This window comes from Lycorma delicatula, chromosome 7, assembly GCF_047948215.1.
Source record: "Lycorma delicatula isolate Av1 chromosome 7, ASM4794821v1, whole genome shotgun sequence".
In the NCBI taxonomy this organism is placed as follows: Eukaryota; Metazoa; Arthropoda; class Insecta; order Hemiptera; family Fulgoridae; genus Lycorma; species Lycorma delicatula.
Genome location: NC_134461.1, coordinates 12,782,945 through 12,810,472, shown reverse-complemented (window position 1 = coordinate 12,810,472; position 27,528 = coordinate 12,782,945). Strand labels below are relative to the sequence as shown.

The following is a 27,528-nucleotide window of genomic DNA, read 5'->3' as shown; positions in this document are numbered from 1 at the left end:
CTGTCACGATTGCGGCGGACGGGATACTGCAGAGCATGTAGTATTTTTTTGCCCTAGATGGCGCAACTTCCGCGTAGTGCTCGAGGGTCAGGGTGTGGAGGGGGCCAACAATATAATCGAGGTAATGCTCAGCGATAGCAAGTGGAAGTGTGTCTCGACTACGATCGCATCAATGATACGAGAGAAGGCCGATGAAGAGAGGCGACTGTAGGCTGAGTTAATGCGAATCTACGGAGGCTTGGAGTTCGTTGACGGGTGATCAAGGGAGGCCAGCTTCTGGGGGTGGGCGGCGGGGTCTCCTCGGAGTCGTCGCTCGTCGATCGCCCCCTGGGGACGCCTTCCGGTCACACGGATTCGGATAGCGGAGTGGCTGGGTGATCATGCAGGGGCTGTACATACCATATGGCTTAGATCCGGCCCCTGCATGTTAGAAGGGGAGGTTTTTTAGCGGTTTAGAGCCCCGCACTGCCGTCAGTGCGGGCCTGACGGCGGCTGGCAGAGCTTTTTCCTCCGCTACGGAAAGAAAAAAAAAAATGATAATAGTATTACATGTCAATAACAACAAAGTACATGACATAACACATAATCAAAATAGTATCAGATAAAAACACAAAATACACAACGTAATCAACAAAGAATAACAATCAAAATATTTTACATAAAATAATAGTGATAGATAGCAAAAACATCCAAAACAGAGTTCAAAATAAATAATCGTTCGGAATTTATTCCAGGTAGATAAATATTTGTTTTCATTAATATCCATTGCATATGAGTTCTGTTTAAATCGATTAAACAAAAAACCGGCAATATATTAGTCGCATAACCTTCCTGACTTTGCCGTTGACAGATTTTTTCAAATGCTTCGTTGGGGTTTTATATGTTAATGATTTAATTACCAATATTTAGAATTAATTGCAAAAAATATCAAAATGTTTGGTAAAAAAAATTGGGTCAGATTTGAAAACAAAAATTCAATGAAAAAAAAATTGTGACGTATTGCAAAATTAAAAAAAATCTGATGTCGACATCACATGACCTCTTGTTAAATTACATACACATTTTTTTTAAATGAAAGTACATAAAATTTTATTTTATTAATAAGTTCAGATATTTTTTTCATATACTTTTTGTATTGTTATTATTGAATTATTATTTATTGTAAACTTTTTTTACAGTCAAAAGTTAATAATTATTAATAAATAAATTAAAGAAATAAAGGAGATGAAGTCTGAAGGACTTATTAAATTCGAACCGATATGCCTTCCCCTTGTAAGATTCAAATATTTCTTTAATTAAAATTTAATTTGGCTATAACTCTGGAACCGGTGAAAATAAGTACCACTTATGATATATCGTTGAAAAGCTCTCGATGAGAACTTATCACTACAGTTACACTTTTTGTTCAGTCGATTGCAATCAAAAAGGGAGGTGCACAACTAAATGTTACAACAGTCTAAATCGAAAATTTCAACGTTCTACGGCTAATCGTTTTTGAGTATGTATGTACAAATTTTTTTTGTCTTCTGTCATTTGACTGGTTTGATGCAGCTCTCAAAAATTCCCTATCTAGTGCTAGTCGTTTCATTTCGGTATACTCCCTACATCCTACATCCCTAACAATTTGTTTTACATATTCCAAACGTCGCCTGCCTGCAAAATTTTTTCCTTCTACCTGTCCCTCCAATACTAAAGCGCCTATTCCAGGATGCCTTAATATATGGTCTATAAGTCTGTCTCTTCTTTTAGCTATATTTTTCCAAATGCTTCTTTCTTATCTATTTGCCGCAACACCTCTTCATTTGTCACTTTATCCACCCGTCTGATTTTTAACATTATCCTATAGCACCGCATTCAAAATTCTTCTAATCTTTTCTTCTCAGGTAATCCGATCGTTCAAGTTTCACTTCCATATAAAGCTACGCTCCAAACATACACTTTCAAAAATCTTTTCCTGACATTTAAATTAATTTTTGATGTAAACAAATTATATTCCTGACTGAAGGCACGTTTCATCTGAATGAATTACTAAAATCGAATTACATCTTAATCAGATTACTAAAGATGGACGAAGCATTCGTCCATATTTAGTAATTCTATTTCCCAAATAACAAAATTCTTCTACCTTCATAATCTTTTCTCATCCTATTTTCACATTCAGTGGTCCATCTTTGTTATTTCTACTACATTTCACTACTTTCGTTTTGTTCTTGTTTATTTTCATGCGGTTGTTCTTGTGTAAGACTTCATCCATGCCGTTCATTGTTTCTTCTAAGTCCTTTTTTTTCTCGGCTAGAATTACTGTATCATCAGCAAGTCGTAGCATCATTTCACCTTGCACTGTTACTCTGGATCTAAATTGTTCTTTAACATCATTAACTGCTAGTTCTATGTAAAGATTAAAAAGTAACGGGGATAAGGAACATCCTTGTCAGACTCTCTTTCTTATTACGGCTTCTTTCTTATGTTCTTCAATTATTAATGTTGCTGTTTGGTTCCTGGAAATGTTACCAATCGTTCTTCTATCTCTGCATTCGAACCCTAATTTTTTTTAAATGCTGAACATTTTATTCCAGTCTACGTTATCGAATGCCTTTTATAGGTTTATTACGGCATCTTTATTTATGTACAGATGTAACGCCGAAACCAGTCAAAATGGATTCAGGGATGATCAAAATATATATTTCCGTTGAAATCTGAAAATCCGAAAATTTTTCGCGATCACAATACTTCCTTTACTTCGTACAGGGAAGTGTAAAAAAAAGAAATCCAAATTTTGAAAACAATTTTGGGTCCTATTTGATGACTTTCTCTTGACCGAATGGCGTTTATCATGAAAATTGTAGATTAAATTTCCTAAAAAAAAAGTCAGAATTTTTAGTAAAAACATATTAGGTCTCGTTTGATCCACTTACTCGACAGCAACCTCGATACCAACTTTAAATAACATTTTTAATAACTTCCACAAATTGAAAACCAAAAATAAACAAACCAAAAATCAAAATTTATTTAAAAACGTTTTAATTCTTAGTGGGGTCCTATGTGATTCATTTTTCTGCAAAGGTTGCATGTCGTCTGATATTAATAATAGATATAGTCGGATTTTCAATCAAAGCTAAAAATAAACTCACTTTAAGCACGGGTACTATTCAGCTTCCTTGTTTTATGAGCTTAAAAATAAATTTTTTGAATCTTTTTCGAAAACTTTATGTTGAGACAGTCCACAGATATTAATTGAAATTAAGGTAATACACTTACATACATAGATACATATATCTTCCGAAAATTTCTATCACTTTTTTCTGTTTTTTTGTAGTAAGAGGTTTTGAAACGTCGATATTTTCAAGGGCCCCGATACCCAAAATTTTGGCCGAGAACTTTAGCCGGGAAAGTAAAAAGGAAGGAAGATGTTCTCAAATCCAACTGTATGAAATTTTTACGCAATTCAAGCTTTGTTCTTCACCAAGTATATAGAATTTGACGATCTTTTTTTATTTTTTAAAGAAATTTCCCTGTTGTCCCTTGCGTGTTTTCTCCGTACAACTTATCGTGATCAAATCCGGAAATTCACTATTAAAAAATAAATTTTCCTTGAACGTTGACAGCTGTTTGTTTCCGGATGCAATTATAAAAGAATTATTTATATCTTCGTTAGATTCATAATATGCATTTAATAAATCTAAAATGTCGCACATGAAAATACTAAAAAAAAGCTTGAAAAATTGGATGACTTTCCGTCTACGCCGGTTTAGTATAACTTTTATAAAATAAAATAACTTTTATGAAAGTAAAAAAAAATTGCTTCTCATCTTGGGCCAGGAATAAAATGTAGCTGCCAAAGGTACTTTAACTTTAGTAGTCCTTTAAGTGATGAAGGGAAAAATTTAATAATAAACATTAATAGAACCAAAAATAAAAAACAGAAAATACATTTTTTAGTGATGGGAATAGATTTTAAGAAAGGTTTTTCTAAAAATATTAATATATCGTTTAAGTTTAACAAATCTGCTTAAGTAATGTTTTCTTTAAATCTAACATTCCCTTCAATAAAGGCTAAAATAAGAAAAGAACATTTTCAAAAAGGTTTTCTGCATTTTAGGTCTGGAGTCTATATTTTAAAAAGTTATAGGCATTTCTTGATCGCTCGCTATATGTTGTATAAACTTTAAAAAGGTTATTAAACCGAAGGGAGAAAGAACAAAAGAACAAAAAACATACTTTCCAATTTTATGAGGCGGTGGTTGATTATTTGAAAAAGAATTTTTGAATTATTTGTATACGAATTGTAGGTAACAAATTTGCTTTAATAACGTTTTCTTTAAAATACATCTGAAGAAAATCAAAATCGGTTTTCTCGCGACATCCCCTACTACCTTACGAATTTTGAAAAAAAAAATTAATGCGATCAATGCTCCCTATATAGAAATATTTGAACAAAATTTGAAGAAAATTGGTCGGGTCAATCCTGAGATAGAAAACCAAAAGCAGTGCGACTCACATACAAACGTTTTTTCGGTCTAGATGAACTAATTGACAATAAAACGTAAAGATTTAAAAAAAAACCCGATTCCCCATTTTTGACATGAACACTGTCATATCAAAAATATATGACCGTCATGTCCAAAATTTATGATATAATAATATAGTTATTCTAGCTACATTGGATGGAAAACTAAAAATATGATCCTTTTTTCAACCGTATTTGATTTGTATTACGAATTGTTATAACATATCATTCTGATATTCAAAGCGTTGACAACCTCCACGGCGGAGTGATAGCCTCTCTGTCTTTAATTCGGAAGGTTCGGGATTTGAATCCCAGTCAGGAGTGGCATTTTTCATTCGCTAAAACATTCATGTACCATTAAGTAACTACAAATGGACGTAATCCTGCTGCTATTTTGAAAATAAACAAACAAATTATTGCCCGAAAATAATAGAAATATAAGAAAACGGTTGGAAACTAGGGGTAAATAAGTAATAAGTATTACCTCATTTCAGACAGTCTTAGCTCACGCTCGGTAAATATTCTTTTTGATGTTTACCTTCATTCATTTACTTATTTTTATCAAAACACAAATTTCTTGCGTTTGAATTTCTTGTAAAAGGATTTTTTCTTACCGGTTGGTAAAGAAAAAATTTTAGGACCGATGTTTTAACAACAAAAATAAAATTAAGCAGTTTAGGATGAGCTGTCTAAAAAGTAATATAGTAATCCTTATTTCTTCATCATGAAACTATTTTTTTTTAAATAAATTTCTATTTTTTGTAGTAAGCGCCCAATTAAATGTTTATAAAAAAAGGTTTTAAGTTAAATATCGACTTCTATAATTCGAAATTTTAATGAAACAGAATTCGAAAGAAGAATTAAAAATATATGTTTTTTTTTTTTACTTTGAAACTAATTTATAGTTCTACTTTATGTTTACAATCCTTCCCTACCGAACGGCATTTGTATGTGTGACTGTGTATGCATTCCCCTACCTTAGCAACGGAATGTACCGATCACTAGCGGAAAATCCCTATTCGTTAGTACATGTCGTAAACTTGTTATATTATTATATATCTATATACCGTATATAAATCTATATATATATGTGAAATATATATCGAAGTTTTGGAAAAATTTAGTACTTTTAAACCCGATCCGAATTTTGGGACCAAAATCGCAGTTATCTAGAAAACAGTCAGTCCTAGTGCTTTGAAACGTTTTTTCAAAGCGGGTCTTTAGGCCATTCATCACATGTATGAAAAAATTGGAAAAAACATTACATTTTTAATTTAAAGCTATGACTTTAACATAATTTTACATATATCATCAAAGCTTGTTGTCAAATCTATTCTGAGATACCGTCCTAAAATTATTTTTTACATTTTAGTGCGTTTAATTTAACGGTGTTTTAAAACTTTTTTACATATTTCATATAAAATCCAACAATATTTCTAAAATAATCAGCGTCCGTAGAGTATCAGTGTAGCACTATTTGACCTTTAGAGCAAATCTGATAAGGGTAAAATTTTCCATTAGCCGTAACTGGAAGATCAAATCTATATTTTTTACATTTTTTCATTATTTAATTTTTTTACCGATAAAGTAGTTTCACAAACTTCCTGAAACACTCCGGTATACCTTTGGGTGCGCAAAATTATGAAAACAATTTTTGTAATAGGATGTAAAGCGTAAATTTTAACAGATGATATTAACACTTGATTCAATAACAAACATTAGGTATGTTTATATACGGTTTTTATAACGACTTAATATGTCGTAATAATTTTCCATTTAATTCTTTTTATTTCGACTTGATCTCTTTTGAGTATTTTCTTTTCATAATCCTTTTATTGTAAAAAATCGTATTGCATTTATTAATTAATTATTTTTGCGAAATATTATTTTATTTGTCGGCTACCGGCTTGTAAAAAGATACATCGTGTTGTTTCAGTGTTTGTCGGTTACTGTGTTATAAGATACTGTGTTATAAGTTAACGACTTTAAAATAAAAGGGAATATTAAATTTGCTGTGTTGGCAGACTTGTGCTTTGGTTACGCCAAACGCCGCCAGGCGTTCTCTCCGTCCAGGTGCGATTGTGTCGTGTGTGGGAATGACCTGTTTAGTGCTTTATTAGTTATTTAATAACCTTGTATTAGTTTTTTAAGGTGTTTTATAGTTTATTTTTTATTATAACGTAAGGTAATTTAAAAAATTATTATCGAAAATGTGTTGTTTATTAAATATATTTATAAGTATTTATGAAATTATTTAATTTGATGTCGGTTAAAAGGAAATCTGTTATTTTGTTATAACGTGAGAGATGTAGTCGTGTCGTTGAAATTTTATTTTAATATCGTTTACTACTCTTAGTCTGTCGCGCCAGTAGATGTGAGCTAACGACGTTTATACGGTTCCGTAAGCTTCTGACAGCTGGTAGTTGTTTCCTTGTGTTCGGTATTAGGTTATCTAATCTTATCAAAAATACAGGCGTACATTTTGTAACCACGATTTATTGATTTATCTTTTTTTTATTAAATTACTATATAAAATCGTACAATTTTTAATAAATAGTAACGTATGTATTGTTTAATTTATATTTATTATTTATTACTCGTCAATATTTATAAGTTATTTTTTTTTTTAACTGAAAAATTAAGAAGAAAAACAAAGATATAGATGGATATTGCAGATGATTATTTGTGGTTGATGAATTATTTATTGTTATTTACTTATACTTAAACATACTCGTTTTTTTTTTTCATAAAGTAACCAATGTAGTTTTATCTGAAACCGCCCGTTTATGTTTTGCATAATAAATTTTGTGGACCTGCTTGTAAACAAATTGATATAAAAAAAATTTCAACAAACTATTTAAATAATTTTTGTTATTAAAAGTTTTTTAATTTTATTCTATTAAACTGATTTAGTACACATGAAAAAGTAAAATTTTCTATCTATGAATGAAATTTAAAAAGAAATCCAAATATGATTTTATCAATAATATTTGATAAAATATTTGACTTTCGTTCTTAAATAAATATAATATCGGGAAATAAATTAAAAGTTTTATAATTTAATTAAAATTTAATAATACATATTATCATTTACAGATAGTACTTAATCTCTTCATTTTATAATGATCGAAGTTAACATAGGCGGTATTTTCAGATTGTAAAAATAGTATTGCTAGTTGGCAACCACCACTAGTAATAATAATAATAATAATCATAATTTTTATCATTTATTTCGGAAAAATAATTTATAAATTTTGATTAAATTTATGCTGAAAAAAGTATTTTCAAGTTAATCTAGTTATTTTGGGGCGGCAAAAATTATATATGTAAGGAAAAATGTTAACTTGTTACTTAATTTTATTTTTGTAATTGAAAATTATTTTCCATTTTATTTGTAAATAAATATTATATATATATTGTTTTTTTGCTTGATAATTTCAATACAAAGCTTGAAATCTTGTGCGTTTGATATAGAAATGGGTTTTTTGTAGCGTATGAAAAACGCCCTGGCTGACCCAGATTCGAACCCGGTACCTCCGGGTGAAAGACCGAGACGCTAACAGTCGGCCACGGATAGGCGGTTTTTATTTACAACATAATAATTTTATTTATGTACACACTTACAGCGGGTCGACGCCCGGTAACAGTTACTATATAAAACAGATGATAAATTGAATTTTGTAGCTTTTTAATTGTATCACGGCTGACCGAGTACTTTCTGTTGAAAAATTGAATCGTTACTCAATCGCGTAATAATATAGTATTGAAAATATCTGCTTTAATTAAAAACTATTCTTGATTTAAATCCTATCAGTCTATATATATATTTTTTTAAAACTGCAAAAATTATTTGTCATTAAAAATAGTAAATAAATGTGTAGGTGGAATTGGGCGTAAGAATCTTATTTCGGTAATTAATAAAGAAGTAAATTATATTTGGAAATATTACCTTTTAAGTGGATATAATCGTAATTAATGGAACAACAAATCTTCGCTTTCTTTTCTGTCTCTCTATCCGTCTCCCTTTCTTTGTAAATCTGTATCTAAAAATATGTCTTTGTTTAAAACCTATGTACGAATATATACGTCTCGGTGTGTATATTTTTATACATTTTTTTCTGTTTCCGTATAACTTAAATTAAAAAAGCTGATACAATTGTAGGACTTTCCCGTCAAGCAGTTTTTTTTTCTGAAGCACGGCTTACACCTGCATACACACATAACTTAATTAAAAATATTTATCGTTTTATTTGAATGATATTTTTCTACAACAGCGTTAATTCTGGTGCTTAACCGCTAGTTTAGAACATTTTTTGGGGTGGTGGTGCGATTTTGGAAAAAAATTTTTTTTTGATATTTTGTAATCGATAACAAATTCGCCTAAGAAAAGTAAGACCTGAATTAGGCGAAATCTCGAGATGATGACCTTGCTGTACAGCCTCATCCCCTTGACCTTTTAAGTTGAAAATTTAATGGCATCAGTGCCTCGTACATAGAAGTAATCTGACCAAGTTTGGCCGAAATCGGTCCAGTAGTTTTGGAGATATAATGTGTGAGACACCAAACACACACACACACATGAACATCCGAAAAATTTCGATCCGGTTGTTTGGGTTCCTTCGGTGTCAAAACATCAAGATCCGGCCCAAATCGGATCGATTACAATACTTTTCCTTCTACAGCCGTAGCACTGCTATAGCGTTAGACGGGAAAGTTAAAATGGATGTATCATTTTTCGTGTGATGTTTACGAAAAAATTTGTACATTGCACATTAAAATATTTTTATTTCGTAACGAGTAATATTTTAAAATAGTACTTTATAGATTAAAATAATATTAAAATTTCTGGTCGTGGAGAATCTCCATATCAGAAACCACTTGATTCACCTTTTCCCTGGCAGTCACGTTTTATTTTTATTTTTTACTCATTTTATTGTTTTTTTAATCTCTCTATTTTTTCTGTTCATGTGACGCACTCATCTGTTTTTTTTTCTACTAAAATATTCAACTTTTATTTAACAAAGAGGAAGTTCGCAGTTAGATATATATATTTTTTATATTCAAGACTTATTATTCGCCAAATGAACCGATTTCATAAGATTTTTGTTTTATTTTAAAAACGAAGTCTTTTTCTGATCTCTGTCTGTTTTTTCCACGTATCTTAAACGGAAGGTTTTTGTAAAAATACATTGTGTACATACTTAGATGATTTTTTTGCACGGATCATTATGATATATTCTGATATTTAAATTATTTTCGCGTAAAAAGTTAAAAAGAAAAAAAAATTAACTAACGAATTTTTTCCATCCCATTTTTTAGTTGCCGGCACTAAGAACCACGAAACGGTAACTATTTCCTTTTCTTTTTGTTTTTTAAAATTTTTTTCCAGTATCGTCTCGTACGTTCGGAGAGTCCTTCTTTCCTTCCTTCTAACCACGCATTCCCTTTACATGTTCTTTGAGATTTCCTTGAAACCTTTAAATTCTTTAATTTCCTTTCTGAAGTTATTTCTCTCAAGTATTAAGTCTTGTTTAATTACTATTTCTTCTAGATCTTTTCTAGTTCGTCCTCCACAACCTTTATCTTGATCGGTTTTTCTATTTTCAAAAACGTTGTGGTACTTTTTCGGCATCCGACAGCCACTTTTTTAAAGTACGCTTACGTAATTTTTATTTGTAAGATTTTTTTAAATTTTACCATTTGTAGAAAAATTATAATCTTACCAATTTAACCTACGCTCGTTAACCTTCGTTCGCTAGTCTAGGTTAGCGAGCGAAGCGAACGTAGGTTAAGTTTGGTTAGATTATATTTATAATTATAAGCAATAATGCTTATATTGAACCTAAAAGTTATCTAATGTGATAAAAAAGTTGTTCAACGACTGACCAAAAAGTTATATGCGGTATTGTCTTTTCTTTCTTTTCCTGTTTAGTTTCGGTAATTACCGTCAGGTATTACTTCAGAGGATGATATGTATGCGTGCGAATGAAGTGTAGTCTTGTACAATCACAGTTCCACCGTTCCTGAGATGTGTGATTTTTTTCAGATTAAAATATAAATTTCTGACGATTGCGTTTTTTTTTCTTGCGACCAGCGTAATTTTCCTACGGGTGGTATTTTGAGTAGGCTCAAAATGGGTTTCTCCGAACAACATTACAAATAAAAGTAAATAATGTAAAATAAAAATATAAAGTCGATTTCTAAAACAATATAACTTCTATACTTCGAAATTTGAAATTAATTATTATTATGTATTCTGATAATTTTATATCGCTAATTATTTTGCTTAATGTTGTTATCGATTATTTTTACCTGATATAAATGATAAATTTAACGTTTATCAATATTCCGTACGTTGCATTTAATCCAAGGCTGAATATAGATTTTAACTATTATTGAGATTATCATTGTGGGTACTCTGCGATCGTCATTTATTGAGTATTGATAATATATATAATGCATTATTTGTTAGTACAAAAAGTATTATAATTTGTTGCTTTTCACCAGTTTTTTGTTCCAGATTTTCTTATTACTGTAAACCCTATGAGTTATAATAAGAAAAGTCGGCGTTGCTTACTTTGAAAGTAATGATGATTACTATTTGGCCAAACCCTGATGTCAGAGTAATCTTTTATCATATTTTCTGATAAAAGAAAATCAAAGTAGTAGTCTTTTACTCTGATGAACAGAGTAAAAGTTTCATTTTCAGAATTGCAAAATTATTCGCATTTTGGTACGCTCGACTTATAGACGTATAACAATATATTCGGATCATCGATAAGGGTTAGTTGTGAACTTTGCCTGGCTCACAGCTACCTGGATGTCCAAAAAAATTGTTTTTTTAATAATTATGACGATCCTATGACAATGCATACATTAAAAGGTAATAGCTCACCAAGAATGAGATTTCTTTTCTGGCAGCATAAATTTAGTATTTAAAGGTATTTTTGAATATATAGTGATCTTAGCAGGCTCGGTACGAACTTAAATTTAATCAAAATACAAGCTTTATTCTAAATTTACGAATCGGACAACGCAGATTCCTAATTTTTTCACCCGTGTGTTGCTTATTTGGGACTGTGCCGTTTTAAAAAACGCTCCCGCATATTTGCCACAGCTTTAATTTTTCGAGGTGCTACGTGGGAATTATGAAAGAGGCAGGAGGTACAAATTTCGGTGAGCGATTCCCGGACTAGGGGATATATCTGATACCGTCTATGTTCCAAATTTTGCTGCATCGACCTAAAGAAGCGGGTTCATCCTCTCGGGTTTGAAACACGTGGAACAAGTTATTAAAAAATTCTTGCGTATGAACTCGTACACAGAGCTTCCTTGGATTTCTGTGCGCCTCTAATGTTGACGTAAGATCGACAGCCATTGACTGTCTGTCCGACCCTAGACGTTTTATCACTTTAAAGAAGTTTGGTCCTGCGGGTGATGTTTAACGTATTTTACATTTTAACGTAATACATAAATTTTAAATTTAATAATAAAATGATCGTTAATTAATTTTACGTAATTAGTTAAGAATTATAGAAATAGACTCCGAAACTACGCCGTTAGATGTCCCAGATCGGGAGATGGAGGGAAAAGTGCTAAGTAATTAATTCTCTGTTAACCTTATCACGGGGTGCTTTATGTAGTTTTTTTAACGCTGAAGTCGGTCGGTCCAACAAACCAAAATATCGGACACGACTGATTGGAGTTGAGTTTTCACGGTGCCCAATACGGCCGGTCCAACTGACCAAATTGTTAAACACGACAGATCGGAGGAAGTTTCAAAATAGAATATCTTTTCACATAATTTCTCAGTTATTATTGCGTCTCGTGAATGAACGTTCGTCGTGCCTCCGACTCCATAAATTCCAAAAAGATTGGAATTATATTGACATTTCATTTCAGCCTCAAGAAGGAAGTTTGGGGGGGGGGGAATGGTTAATAAATCGCAAGAGATTCAGTCGTGTAGATTTATTGCCATATTATTACGTGTCATATGTAAGCGATTTTAGAACGTTTCGAAGAACGTACAGTGTTTCAGTGAATTACTTAGCGCGGTAAGATCATTTATTTAAAACGTTTAAACAAAAAGTCTTAACAAATTCACAAATGACATGTACACATCGATGTTTCAACAGTACGTGAAATCGGCCGGATAGTCTGACGATGCGACATACATAACCCGGCAAAAGAAAAAAATGGTGAATTGGAATCCTTAAGTCGGTTTGTTTGTTCCTAACTACCGCCTTAACGTAGGAAAAAATATTTCGGTTGTACTGAATGGATGAATGAGGATGATGTGTATGAGTGTAAATGAAGTGTAGTCTTGTACATTCTCAGTTCGACCGTTCCTGAGATGTGTGGTTAATTGAAACCCAACCACCAAAGAACACCGGTATCCACGATCTAGTATTCAAATCCGTGTAAAAATAACTGGCTTTACTAGGACTTGAACGCTGGAACTCTCGACTTCCAAATCAGCTGATTTGGGAAGACACGTTCACCACTAGACCAACTTTTTTTTTTTTTTACTCTCCCCGACCGGATATCCAATTAAGTATACTCAGTCGGGGAGAGTGTCCTTTTACTCTCAAAGGAGGCGTCCCCCATCCGCCGGCTATACGTCCGGCACGGCAGGTTGGCCTCCCCGGTCTCGGATCTTTTGTTTTACATTGCCTGCCTCTAATCCCCCGCTTTAGAGCCAAGGTCCGGCTATGCCGTCCCCCAGCGCCTCAGCAGGGAACCGGGACTCGGTCTTTACGCCTTTGGCCTCTAATCGACAGCGCCGACCCCACAAAGAGCCTAGGCTCCTGCAGGGACGACCCCGCCGACCGGGACTTAGTCTTTTATTTTAACCCACTCAAATTTTAACGTAACCAGTAGACCAACCTGGTGGGATTATACATAACGTACTGCAACAAAAAATCGCTTTCTTGCAGTACTAGAGCTTCCTTGGATTTCTGTGCGCCTCTAATGTTGACGTAAGATCGACAGCCATTGACTGTCTGTCCGACCCTAGACGTTTTATCACTTTAAAGAAGTTTGGTCCTGCGGGTGATGTTTAACGTATTTTACATTTTAACGTAATACATAAATTTTAAATTTAATAATAAAATGATCGTTAATTAATTTTACGTAATTAGTTAAGAATTATAGAAATAGACTCCGAAACTACGCCGTTAGATGTCCCAGATCGGGAGATGGAGGGAAAAGTGCTAAGTAATTAATTCTCTGTTAACCTTATCACGGGGTGCTTTATGTAGTTTTTTTAACGCTGAAGTCGGTCGGTCCAACAAACCAAAATATCGGACACGACTGATTGGAGTTGAGTTTTCACGGTGCCCAATACGGCCGGTCCAACTGACCAAATTGTTAAACACGACAGATCGGAGGAAGTTTCAAAATAGAATATCTTTTCACATAATTTCTCAGTTATTATTGCGTCTTGTGAATGAACGTTCGTCGTGCCTCCGACTCCATAAATTCCAAAAAGATTGGAATTATATTGACATTTCATTTCAGCCTCAAGAAGGAAGTTTGGGGGGGGGAATGGTTAATAAATCGCAAGAGATTCAGTCGTGTAGATTTATTGCCATATTATTACGTGTCATATGTAAGCGATTTTAGAACGTTTCGAAGAACGTACAGTGTTTCAGTGAATTACTTAGCGCGGTAAGATCATTTATTTAAAACGTTTAAACAAAAAGTCTTAACAAATTCACAAATGACATGTACACATCGATGTTTCAACAGTACGTGAAATCGGCCGGATAGTCTGACGATGCGACATACATAACCCGGCAAAAGAAAAAAATGGTGAATTGGAATCCTTAAGTCGGTTTGTTTGTTCCTAACTACCGCCTTAACGTAGGAAAAAATATTTCGGTTGTACTGAATGGATGAATGAGGATGATGTGTATGAGTGTAAATGAAGTGTAGTCTTGTACATTCTCAGTTCGACCGTTCCTGAGATGTGTGGTTAATTGAAACCCAACCACCAAAGAACACCGGTATCCACGATCTAGTATTCAAATCCGTGTAAAAATAACTGGCTTTACTAGGACTTGAACGCTGGAACTCTCGACTTCCAAATCAGCTGATTTGGGAAGACACGTTCACCACTAGACCAACTTTTTTTTTTTTTTACTCTCCCCGACCGGATATCCAATTAAGTATACTCAGTCGGGGAGAGTGTCCTTTTACTCTCAAAGGAGGCGTCCCCCATCCGCCGGCTATACGTCCGGCACGGCAGGTTGGCCTCCCCGGTCTCGGATCTTTTGTTTTACATTGCCTGCCTCTAATCCCCCGCTTTAGAGCCAAGGTCCGGCTATGCCGTCCCCCAGCGCCTCAGCAGGGAACCGGGACTCGGTCTTTACGCCTTTGGCCTCTAATCGACAGCGCCGACCCCACAAAGAGCCTAGGCTCCTGCAGGGACGACCCCGCCGACCGGGACTTAGTCTTTTATTTTAACCCACTCAAATTTTAACGTAACCAGTAGACCAACCTGGTGGGATTATACATAACGTACTGCAACAAAAAATCGGTTTTCTTTCAGAAATTCAATAACCGATGGAGATCGGCGAGAATGATTCCTTTGGAACAATTTAACTTATATTCAGATATCGTTTGGTATGTGAAAGTATCCGGCTGAATTTTAAACCGCTCAGCCTGAAATTCATTGGACGTTAGAATGTCTTCATTCGGATTTGAATACTAGATCGTGGATACCGGTGTTCTTTGGCGGTCGGATTTCAATTAACCACACATCTCAGGAACGGTCGAACTGAGAATGTACAAGACTACACCTCATTTACAGTCATACATATCATCCTCATTCGTCCTTTGAAGAATTATTTAAAACGGTAGTTACCGGAGGCTAAACAGGAAAAAGAAAGAATGTCTTCATTACGGATACGATTCGTTACAAATTTGATACGCATTAAATTAATTTTGAATGAAGCCCTATTTGACAAAAATAGTCTGCGAGTATTTTGAGTAAGTACAAAGAAAAAAAAAACTTAAAAGTTCTACGTATAAAGATTTGTTTTTATATTTGTTATATACGTATAAACGGCTGTTACGCAAAGATTTAAGCTTGTGATAATTTTTAGAACCTTGTACATACAGTGTTTGGTCGGTGGTTATTAATAATGTATGACTGCATATCTATTTAATTTGCGTATTTACTCGTGTAATGCAAACTAAATAACTGTTCCGTATAATTGACCGATTAGTTATATCAGAAATATTCATATTTTACGATATCAAATTTCTATTAACTTTTCATTCGGTTGGAATAACAATTTCGTCGCTTTCTATTATATTATTCTTTAACCTTTATTATATGGACTTAATCTTGTGTATTATTTTAATATATATATATATATATATATATATATATATATGTGTATATACTGTTCGTACATATTTTTAAATAAGACTATATAATTACTGTTAAAAGTTGTGAAAATAATCTATTTATCTTAGTACTAAATAAAGAAGTCCGTGTATATGAATTTTTGTACTGATATCCATCGAAAACAATCAAGAACCGCCGGTCTGAAAATGTTTACACCCAAATATTAATAAAACGTTTTATTATCGATATTTTTGAGGCTAATTTAATAAAATTAAACTTCATTTATTGTTTGAACGGCAACTGAAAGTATTATTTTTTCAAATAGTATTTTCAATCGATCAATAAATTAGTCCGTTCTATATTGGTTAGCTCACCGCCGCTTGCGGATTTATAAGAAAAAAATGCTTATTTTGTTTCGAAATCGTTTTACCTGTTCTACCTGTTATCGCGATATGTGGTGTCGATGCGGGAAATTTTATCGTACAGAGATTTCAGTAGGAAGACGTGTAATTTAATTTTTGGTAGCGAGTGCTCTCTAACAAGCATCCCGATTCTTTTGGAACGACTTCGCCCATAATCGGATATCGTTTGGTATGTGAAAGTACTCGTATCTGGCTGAATTGTTGACCGCTTAGCCTGAAATCCATACTAGGTTAGAACGAATAGAACTTGAAGGGGTTTGTTGTTACATTAGCTGAAAAATTTTTGGGTTTATGTCTGTATACTAAACCCACCAACACGCAGATGATATTCAGTTCTAATTTGCAAATTTATTCGACAGGTTATAATGAACATCATTACTATCAGAGAAAGCACATTTGCGCTATGGCTATTTTTACTCGTCGATTAAGAAGGTCAGATAATACCAAGAAACGCGTTAATATGTACCCCATTACGTTGTAAAAGTAGAGTATATTACGTTCCGTTAGGTGGGATTAGGAAACCCAGCCTTATTTAACGAATACCTACCGAGTTGGTCTAGTGGTGAACGGGTCTTCCCAAATCAACTGATTTGGAAGTGGAGAGTTCCGTCGTTCAAGTCCTAGTAAAGTCAGTTATTTTTATACGGATTTGAATACCAAATACCACCGGTGTTCTTTTGTCGTTGGGTTTCAATTAACCACACATCTAAGGAACGGTCGAACTGAGACTGTACAATATTACACTTCATTTACACTCATACATATCATCTTCATTCATCCTCTGAAGTTTTATCTGAACGGTAATTACCGGAGGCTAAACAGGAAAAGAAAGAAGGAAGTCCAGCTTTAACGAATACCTAAGCTTCAGTTTAGGCTTATTTTACAGACATTGTATAGGTTATGCGTCCGAAGAAAAGTCTCCTCGAAAATCACAAAAATATCACAGACTGGAGAATTCAAAGAAATTCCTAATCAAAAATTCCAAAGCAGATCCCATTCGGATTTTTTTTTGTGACGTTCCGTTAACATGTGTAACACCGGACGTGCACAAACCTTTCTGAAGCCTAAACGATCGTGATTAATGCGACCGATAACAGCTCTTGGAACATCAGGAAAAAGAAGAGCAAGGTCGGAAATCGTTGAGCGACGATCTTTTCTTATTTCATCATCGACGCGTTTCAACAAGTCCTCGGTAATTATCGAGGGCCTCCCCGTTCTTCATCGTGCACATTAATTCTGTTGTTTCTAAACCTTTCCCACCATTTTCGGACGTTTCTTTTATTCATTGCATTATCATCGTATTCAGCAACCGCTTATGAATTTCAGTCGGCTTAACGTTTTGACGGTTTAAAAACGTATGTATACACGTATTCATAGTCGGTGGCAACATCGATTTTCCTATTCATTTTATAAAATAATAATAACTCACACGTAATCAAGATACTACAACGCGACAACTTACAAACAACAATGCAGTGTGTACATTACTAGCGTGGCCATCAACGACGACACAGGTTCTCCAACCGTAAGTAGAGAAATTTCCCGGCGGTCTTTATTTTAGAGATATCCCTCGTACTTATGAAGAAACCGCAGTACGAAACAAACTACCACGCCCAGAGGATTGCTCTAATTCTCCTTCTGAAAGGAATTACAAAGAGGCATTTTTTTATACAAATTAGAAGCAGCAGATTAATGATTTACTGTAATAAATAAGTATGTACTTGTCGTAAAACTTAATTTCCACAAATACGAGCCACGGAAAACAGATCTCGCCCGTTCACGGAATCGCGTGAAGCGTGTTCCGATTAAAGTATAAACGGTTGAGCCGGATACTGGAGCTGTTTATCAGAGGTCATACGTATAGGTTAAAGAATGCAGCAAATCATTGAACTCTTAAAACGGTGTGACTTAATTGTATTCGTATGTTCTGTTATATCTTCTTGGAAACTCGACGATCTAAGTTTTGACAAGTAATTTACGCTTTAACGCTGGGGAGTTGGGATGTTTGTCTGGACGCCATGATCCCGTTTAACTTCAAATGATAAAAAGATATGTAAATTCGTATTGAATTAAAATAGAAAAACGATTGAAACATTTTGTACCCTATTTTCGCCCCTAATTTTTTTTTCATTTTTTACTTCCTTGTACGTAGTAAAGGACGTATTGTTATCGCTAAAAATTTCGGTTTTCAGATTTCAACGGAAATATCCATTTTGACCATCCCTGAATCCATTTTGACCGGTTTCGGCGTGACGTTTGTATGTATCTCGCATAACTCAGAAACGATTAGCCGTAGGATGTTGAAATTTTGGATTTAGGACTGTTGTAACATCTAGTTGTACACCTCCTTTTTTGATTACAATCGACTGGACCAAAAGTCCAAAATCCAAATTTTTTTGGATTTTGGACTTTTATCTTAACTGCAGAAATAAGACTTCATCGGGAGCTTTTCAACATTATATCATAAATGGAACTTATTTTCATCGGTTCCAGAGTTATAGCCAAACAAAATTGTAATTAATGAATATTTGGATTTTACAAGCGGAAGGCACATCGGTTCGAATCCGACTTCATCTATTTTTTTTAACTTTTTTTTTTTAATTTTAAATATATTGGTTTATTAATAATTAATATATTGGTTTATAAATAAATATATTGGTTTATTATTGACCTCTGATTGTAAACAAATTGTTACAATAAATAATTCAATAATAACAATAAAAAAAAAGAAAAAATATAAGAAGTTATTAATGAAATAAAACTGTATGTACTTTTCGTTTAAAAAAATGTGTTTATATAATTTAATAGGCGTACAAGGAAGTCACGTGCTATCCACATCAGATTTTTTTAGATAATCTGATCTTTCAAAGAATTTTTAGAAGGGGGTTGGGATAGTCAGCAGTTTTACTACGTAGGGCCTTGATCCGCTCCTTTTTATTTAGGGATTTAATTTACTATCCTTCTAAGGATAGCCCGTTTGATGTACTTTAGTCTTTAGACTGATTAGAACGGATCTAGGGATGGAGATATTTTTTAATATACTTCAGATACTGCATCCTTTGTATTTGCACGATTTAATGCGGGTAATTTTTGTAACAACCGGTCATAAAATCACGTTTTTATTTTGTATTCGGAGGTCTTTACCCGGTAAAAACAGATCTTTTAATATTTTTACATATACGTTAGGCTACATAAGATCTTTAAACTTACGTAGCTTATTTTCCTGCGTAAACATCCGTTCATTTTCTCCCTCTACTATTTTAACTTCATTATTTAAAATAAAAATTAGGATAAAATTGTTAAAGCGAAATAATAATGAATGAACGTTAATAAAAATTTATTAAATAACAATAATAAATAATTTTATTATTAAATTAAATTTAAATTTCACTTCACTGTAGTTATATAAAAATAAATATATTTTAATTGAATTTCGAATAATTGAATTACTTTGGTAATTATTAAAATGTAGTTAAATCGGACAGCTGGCAACAATGATGCTGAAAATTTCGTGGTATTCATGTAAGCTAAAATTTAAATTATTCTCTCGCGGAAAAATGTTAAAAAGTATTATTATTATTACCCTTATGGGTTTAATTTTTTTTTAATATATAATATATATTATTTTTATATATTTTTTAAATTGAATATATATATATATATATATATATATATATATATATTAAATTTAACTTATTCTTTTGCGGTAAGTTATGAGAGGGTCGTTCGATTTATTACACTGATGACTAGAAAAATGATTTCTTTATTCGATGACAATGAAACGAACGCTACTTTGCAACACAATCGTCAGCTATAGTTAATCACTTAGTCCATATTTTTACTCCTTATACGAAGTAAAGGAAGTACTGTGACCTCGACAAATCTCGGTTTTCCAGATTTCAACGGAAATATTAATTTTTTATAAACTTAGTTTCCCCTTACCAACAAAAATGTTTGATAAGTGGAAATTTAATTTTTACAATTGTATTAATACCGGCGGTACAAAACGCTTAGTTAATTAAATATCCATTTTGAACTTGCCTGAATCCGTTTTGACTAGTTTCGGCGTGGGTCTGTACGTACGTATGTACCCCGCATAACTCAAAAACGATTAGCCGTAGGCTATGTTGAAATTTTCGATTTAGGACCGTTGTAACATCTAATTGTGCACCTCCCCTTTTAATTGGAATCGACTGGACTAAAAGTGTCCAAAAAAGCTCAAAATCCAAAATAGTTGGATTTTACTTTTTCTTAACTGCGGTGATAAGCTCTCATTGAGATGTTTTGAACGATATATCATAATTGGTACTTATTTTCATCGGTTTCAGAGGTATAGCCAAATAAAATTTTAATTAATGAAATATTTGGATTTTACAAGGGGAAGGCATATCGGTTTGAATCCGACTTCATCTCCTTTTTTTTAATTTTTTTTTAAATTTAAATATATTGGTTTAGTAATAATTATTAACCTCTGATTGTAAACAAATTGTTACAATAAATAATAATTCAATAATAGCAATAAAAAAAAAATTAAAAACTATATGAAGTTATTAATGAAATAAAATTTTATGTACTTTTCGTTTTAAATAAGTGTGTGTATGTAATTTAATAAGCGTACAAAAGAAGTCACATGATGTCCGCATCAGATTTTTTTAATTGAACTAAATGATGATTTATAGTAGGAGATATGAATGAAATCTTTCTGAGACAGTAACTTAAAGATACGGATTTGTGTTTAGGTTTTTTTTTATCTTTAGAAATACTTATTCTGTTCGCGAAGCGTGTACGTGGAAATATGGAAATTTTGTAGCGTATGAAAAATGCCATGCCTCCCCGGAATTCGAATCCGGGACGCCCTGATTAAAAGCCGTGATACTACCATTACGCCGCGGAGATCGAGTAAATCTTCGGATTTTATGTTGATCTTATACGAATGTCAACGAGTTGGTAATGGAAAATTAGAAAATCTGTCGCGGAATTCGTAATGGATCGTAGCAGTATTATTTTTTATGGACATCGAACCCTAAAAACTCGTTCATGTTTTTGGGTACGTAAATGCCATTATTATTAATATACGCGTTACGAACTGAAAAATAATTGAATAATAATTATATCAGGTAACTATAATCAACCGCAAAAAAGAATTGTCGTGCTACAAGATTTAAATCTGTAAGCAGTATAAATTGTTTTCTGCCTCGTCGCATGCATTTATAAAAGAGATAATAAGCAGGTCGGTCGAACGGTTCTTTAGTTTTAAGCGAATACTGGTGCATTCAGGCAACTATTTTATGAATAATGATGCCCTTAATATAGTATTAATGTCTGTTACTTAACTGAACTAAAAATCTCATTCATTCCACCAGAAATCTTTCTTTACATAATGTAAATGAGTACAGTGAAATCTGTACAAAAAGGAACCTCCAAAAAAGGAATTATTATTATAATACAGTATTGCTGTTTATCTAATTATACGCCGTCACAATCTGGCTCCAAACTTGGCTCAAACTCAAAACCAGGAGAGGACACAGAAAACAAAATTAACAGTTTCGGAAAAGCATCGGGTACGATCGCACAGCTGGAAGAATTCGCGATTCGTATAAACAACGATTTGTAGCGTTTGTGAAAATTCTGTGCCTGACCGAAATTCGAACCCGGATGATTTGCAATAGAATATGTTAACCGTTAGAAATATTATTGAAAACGAAACTTCCAAGAGTAAATTATCGAAACAGAACACTATATTTGATTATTTTAGAATTAGAGTTAGATAGTGATTTTTTTTTGTCTTCAGTCATTTGACTGGTTTGATGCAGCTCTCCAAGATTCCCTATCTAGTGCTAGTCGTTTCATTTCAGTATACCCTCTACATCCTACATCCCTAACAATTTGTTTTACATATTCCAAACGTGGCCTGCCTACACAATTTTTTCCTTCTACCTGTCCTTCCAATATTAAAGCGACTATTCCAGGATGCCTTAGTATGTGTAATATAAGTCTGTCTCTTCTTTTAGCTATATTTTTCCAAATGCTTCTTTCTTCATCTATTTGCCGCAATACCTCTTCATTTGTCACTTTATCCACCCGTCTGATTTTTAACATTCTCCTATAGCACCGCATTTCAAAAGATTCTAATCTTTTCTTCTCAGATACTCCGATCGCCCTAGTTTCACTTCCATATAAAGCGACACTACAAACATACACTTTCAAAAATCTTTTCCTGACATTTAAATTAATTTTTGATGTAAACAAATTATATTTCTTACTGAAGGCTCGTTTAGCTTGTGCTATTCGGCATTTTATATCGCTCCTGCTTCGTCCATCTTTAGTAATTCTATTTCCCAAATAACAAAATTCTTCTACCTTCATAATCTTTTCTCGTCCTATTTTCACATTCAGTGGTCCATCTTTGTTATTTCTACTACATTTCACTACTTTCGTTTTGTTCTTGTTTATTTTCATGCGGTTGTTCTTGCGTAAGACTTCATCCATGCCGTTCATTGTTTCTTCTAAGTCCTTTTTTTTTCTCGGCTAGAATTACTATATCATCAGCAAGTCGTAGCATAATTTCACCTTGCACTGTTACTCTGGATCTAAATTGTTCTTTAACATCATTAAGTGCTAGTTCCATGTAAAGATTAAAAAGTAACGGGGATAGGGAACATCCTTGTCGGACTCCCTTTCTTATTAGGGCTTCTTTCTTATGTTCTTCAATTGTTATTGTTGCTGTTTGGTTCCTGTACATGTTAGCAATTGTTCTTCTATCTCTGTATTTGAACCCTAATTTTTTTAAAATGCTGAACATTTTATTCCAGTCTACGTAATTGAATGCCTTTTCTAGGTCTATAAACGCCAAGTATGTTGGTTTGTTTTTCTTTAATCTTCCCTCTACTATTAATCTGAGGCCTAAAATTGCTTCCCATGTCCCTATACTTTTCCTGAAACCAAATCGGTCTTCTCCTAACACTTCTTCCACTCTCCTCTCAATTCTTCTGTATAAAATTCTAGTTAAGATTTTTGATGCATGACTAGTTAAACTAATTGTTCTATATTCTTCACATTTATCTGCCCCTGCTTTCTTTGGTATCATTACTATAACACTTTTTTTGAAGTCTGATGGAAATTCCCCATTTTCATAAATATTACACACCAGTTGGTATAATCTATCAATCGTTTCCTCCAATCGCAGTAATTCTACAGATATTCCGTCTATTCCAGGAGCCTTTCTGCCATTTAAGTTTGCCATTTAGATAGTGATATGTCTTTTAATTGAATGTAACTTTTAAATGAAAAATTACTAACAATTTTTGAAAATCAGTGGTTAATGTTCTTTATATGCACTATAATTTCCGGATTATTCCAAACGTTTATCCTTGTCTAACTTTATTTTACATTTGTATAATTCATAGCGCAAGATCTCACGATAAATTAGCTCGATTTTTAAAAACTCTGCCAGACGGAAACCTCTTCAAAACGGAATTCTTACTTGATCCTGTCAGATTCCGTTTTGGGGAGGTTTTACTATAATATATTTGTATTTGTGGTTTTTTTTTTTAAATGCAGCCGTACAATATAAAATTTAGCATTGTAGGGATGCTCTTCTTATATCGTAAATTAAATGTATCCACGGGATTACGCTGGAAAGTGGAACAACTCCTTTGCATGAGCGAGATAAACACCGTACAGTTGTAAGTCATAAATTATGAAACGTGTTTTTTTTTTCCTTACGTAATTTAAATATAGTTAAACGTACAGCATTTTTAACGCAGACATCTCTTTACTATTTACTATAAGTATTTTCGAGAAGTCTGTATCTAAAGGTCTTAATATTTATTTATAACGTACGATATAAATAGTTTTGGCCGTGTATTAAAGTAATAATATTAATAATAATAGTAAAATATTATTTCCGATATTCTGTGCTTGAATAAAAACATTTTAAGAAAACGAAAGCGTTATTCTTTATTTTTTTTTTTTACAACCATTCAACAGTTATGTCACCCTTGTACTTAATGAGTTAAAACATTTGGTTCAAGGTTAAATGACTTAATCGGACTTAATCATCTTAAATACTCGGATTGTTTTCTTTATAAATAAAATTAAAAATCTCTTTAGTTCATTGTACGATCAAAGAAAAAATTACGCTAATTCTTTTTTTTCGAGGTTGCAATATATTAATTTGGCAAGGTTAGGGATGAAAATTTATTAAACCTATTTATAAATTCTACTGTTGAAATTAAAATGTAACTTTTTTTGTAGTGAGGGTTATTTTGTAGTCGTTCAACTAATTTCATATTTTCTATTCTTTTCAATGCTGTGATATAATTGATCAGTTTCAAAATATTTACTTATGTTTACATTCTCACTTCTTTGTTTTATTTTATGTAGCGAGTAAGAAGTTTTACTCCCTCCCCGATCACTCATTTAACTTATTTCTGGAACTCATTTGAAGCAAAAAAAAAGTCACACGAACTTGTATCCAGAAACATTACATTTTCAAGTTATAGCTAGTAAAAAATTTATAAAAAGAATTTGTTGTGAATTTAATTTTATCCTACCCTACTAAACAGCATTTTCGTCTGTGTCTGTGTGTGCGTCCCCCTTAGCTTAGCACCGGAATGTACCGATCACTAGCGGAAAATCCCGATTCGTTATTACATGTCTCGTGGTGGTCAGGTGGATACATGTTATGTTATTATATATCGATATAAATGGGAAAAGCGAAGTTTTGCGAAAATTTAGTACTTTTTAACCGGATCCGAATTTTCGGACGAAAATCGCAAATATCTCGAAAACGGTCGGTCCTAGCGCTCTGAAAAATTTTTTCCACCCCCACCATGAGAAACTTTCCGCTCCCAGTAGTACCCGTCAGATGATATTATTTTCAAGTATCCCCGGGTCGCCGTTCGGAAATTGGAGAGGGGATACGATGTGGTGCCACCGTAATATCTCTGCAACCGCACGTCTGATTTTCACGATTCAAACGGCGTATGTATCAGCAGTACGAGCGCTAACTGTTTAACCCATCGGGTACACTTTTGATCGACCGGATCTTGATTATCCGGAAATTAAATCGTTTAGCTCTATATTTGGATTGCACTCACCCACCGTAAAACGTACCGATCCGACCTTTCGCTAAATACGTTCAAACCTGTGCGCTAGCGCAGCTGTAAAGTATAAACGTATGAAGCCTAAAAAGTAGAAAATAAAAGTTACGTAAAAAAAAAATTTAAAACAACACTTAAATTAAACGCACTCAAAATGGATTATCTCAAAATGGATTTGACAACAAACTTTAAAGAGTGGGAACCCCACTCTTTAGGATATGCATCACCCATATGAAAAAATCGACAAAAATATGAAATTTTATATTTGATGCTATGACTTTCAGATAATCTTAGATGTCACCATCAAAGCTTGTTGTCACATCCGTTCTAAGATAACGTCCTAAAATTATTTTTTTATTTTTAGTGCGTTTAATTTAAGAGTGATGTGTTCAAATTTAAAAAAAATATATTTTTTGTTTATTTATATGATTGTTTTTCTTCATAAAATAATGAACTATAACCCAAAAGTAGGCACCGTAGTGTACCGATCGCTAGCTGAGAATCCGGATTCGTTTGTATCAATTTCTAGAGTTAAATTTCTAATTTAACTTTTGTCATCATTCAAAAAAATTTACTTTACACAATTCTGGACACGTAATAAGTCCATTCCAAGACGCCGCCCGCCCGGAGGGCCTAGCTGCGGAGACGTGTCGTAGGGATGCCCTGCTACTAGTATTGATTTTAAAATATAAATTCAGTTAAAAGCTAACGTAATTTTCAGAAATCCAGATTGTATTTTTTTTTTAAACAAACCGCACGAAATGTTAATTTAATCGGTTGAAAAAGTATAGTATGTTATTTATCTTAAATTTACTATTTAAATCATCTTCTGATTGTTTACAAGGTCCATTATTTTTATTAAAATAGCACATAAAACCATTAAATTTGGTCTATAATTCGTGTCCTAATGTGACGGTAATCCGTATTATTTATTTGCGTTATCAGCTAGTTACGAAGCAGCTAATCGGGAGAGTTGGTATTTCATTAAAGTTGTGGAATGATCTTTATTCTGACCAATACCGATCAAAGCATAAAAAATAACATAATTCGTAAAATATAAAATTGAAAACTTAACAGACAAAACACAAAGCATAAATCAACAAAACTAAACGAATACTCGAAAGCCAGGAAAACATTTAAAACTACTACTAACCGCCTACTTATCTATTCTGCCACTAACTATCGTCAGTCCTTTTTCCCTTTCTTTCTTTTTCCTGTTTAGCCTCTGGTAACTACCGTTATCTGAAGATAATTCTTCAGAGGATGAATGAAGATGATATGTATGAGTGTAAATCAAGTGAAGTCTTGTACATTCTCAGTTCGACCGTTCCTGAGATGTGTGGTTAATTGAAACCCAACCACCAAAGAACACCGGTATCCACGATCTAGTATTCAAATCCGTGTAAAAATAACCGGCTTTACTAGGACTTGAACGCTGGAACTCTCGACTTCCAAATCAGCCGATTTAGGAAGACGCGTTAACCACTAGACCAACCCGGTGGGTAGTCCTTTTTGCCTGGTTTCCAGGTTCTTCACCACCTCAGTTTATCACCAGAATGAAAAGTCCATTGGATTCAAATCTGGCGACCGTGGAGCGGAACGTATTTAACAAATCTTCTGCGGCCGATCCAGTATTGAGGAAAAGTTTCATCCGGCCAGTGTCGTACACTCGCGTAGTGTAGTGGGGCTCCTTGCATGAACCGTTCAGGATGCTCTCCAATTGATATCTGATCCGGACATCAACCAATCTATGACCGTAGACGTCATTATAAAGATATCATCCTACCTGTCACGTAGTTCATCTATTGATAAATTTCTGTCGCCGGTATATTTTATTTTCAACGACAGTCGCCACATTTAAAAAAAAACACGATTATTTTTATTATCCCTTTTATTAATGTTCATATTTCATATCCGTAAAGAATTTCACTCAAAACAATGAGTGGTATTCAAATTAATTTCGAAGCGTACAGTTAGTGTTACCAACCTAAATTTTCGAGGTCTAAATTTATTGTACCAAAAACAGATATCTTAAATTTCTACAAATCCGTAATATCATTTTGTTCTGAATAATAGAAGTTAAATTTGTTTTTTTTTTATTTTTCATAGATTTTATTTCATCAATTTTCTCATAATTAA

At 33.1% G+C, this 27,528-nt stretch overlaps 1 protein-coding gene across 2 annotated transcripts in view; it reads left to right on the top strand.

Annotated features, from left to right (window-relative positions):
* The first annotated feature begins 6,595 nt into the window (after window positions 1-6,595).
* The window catches only part of raw (NDT-like domain-containing protein raw), a 212,577-nt gene continuing 191,644 nt past the window's right edge, over window positions 6,596-27,528 (top strand). For both annotated transcript variants that reach the window (XM_075370766.1, XM_075370765.1), the window contains exon 1: window positions 6,596-6,692. The gene's annotated coding sequence lies outside the window, so the exon portion shown is untranslated. The remainder of the gene's footprint in view (window positions 6,693-27,528) is intronic.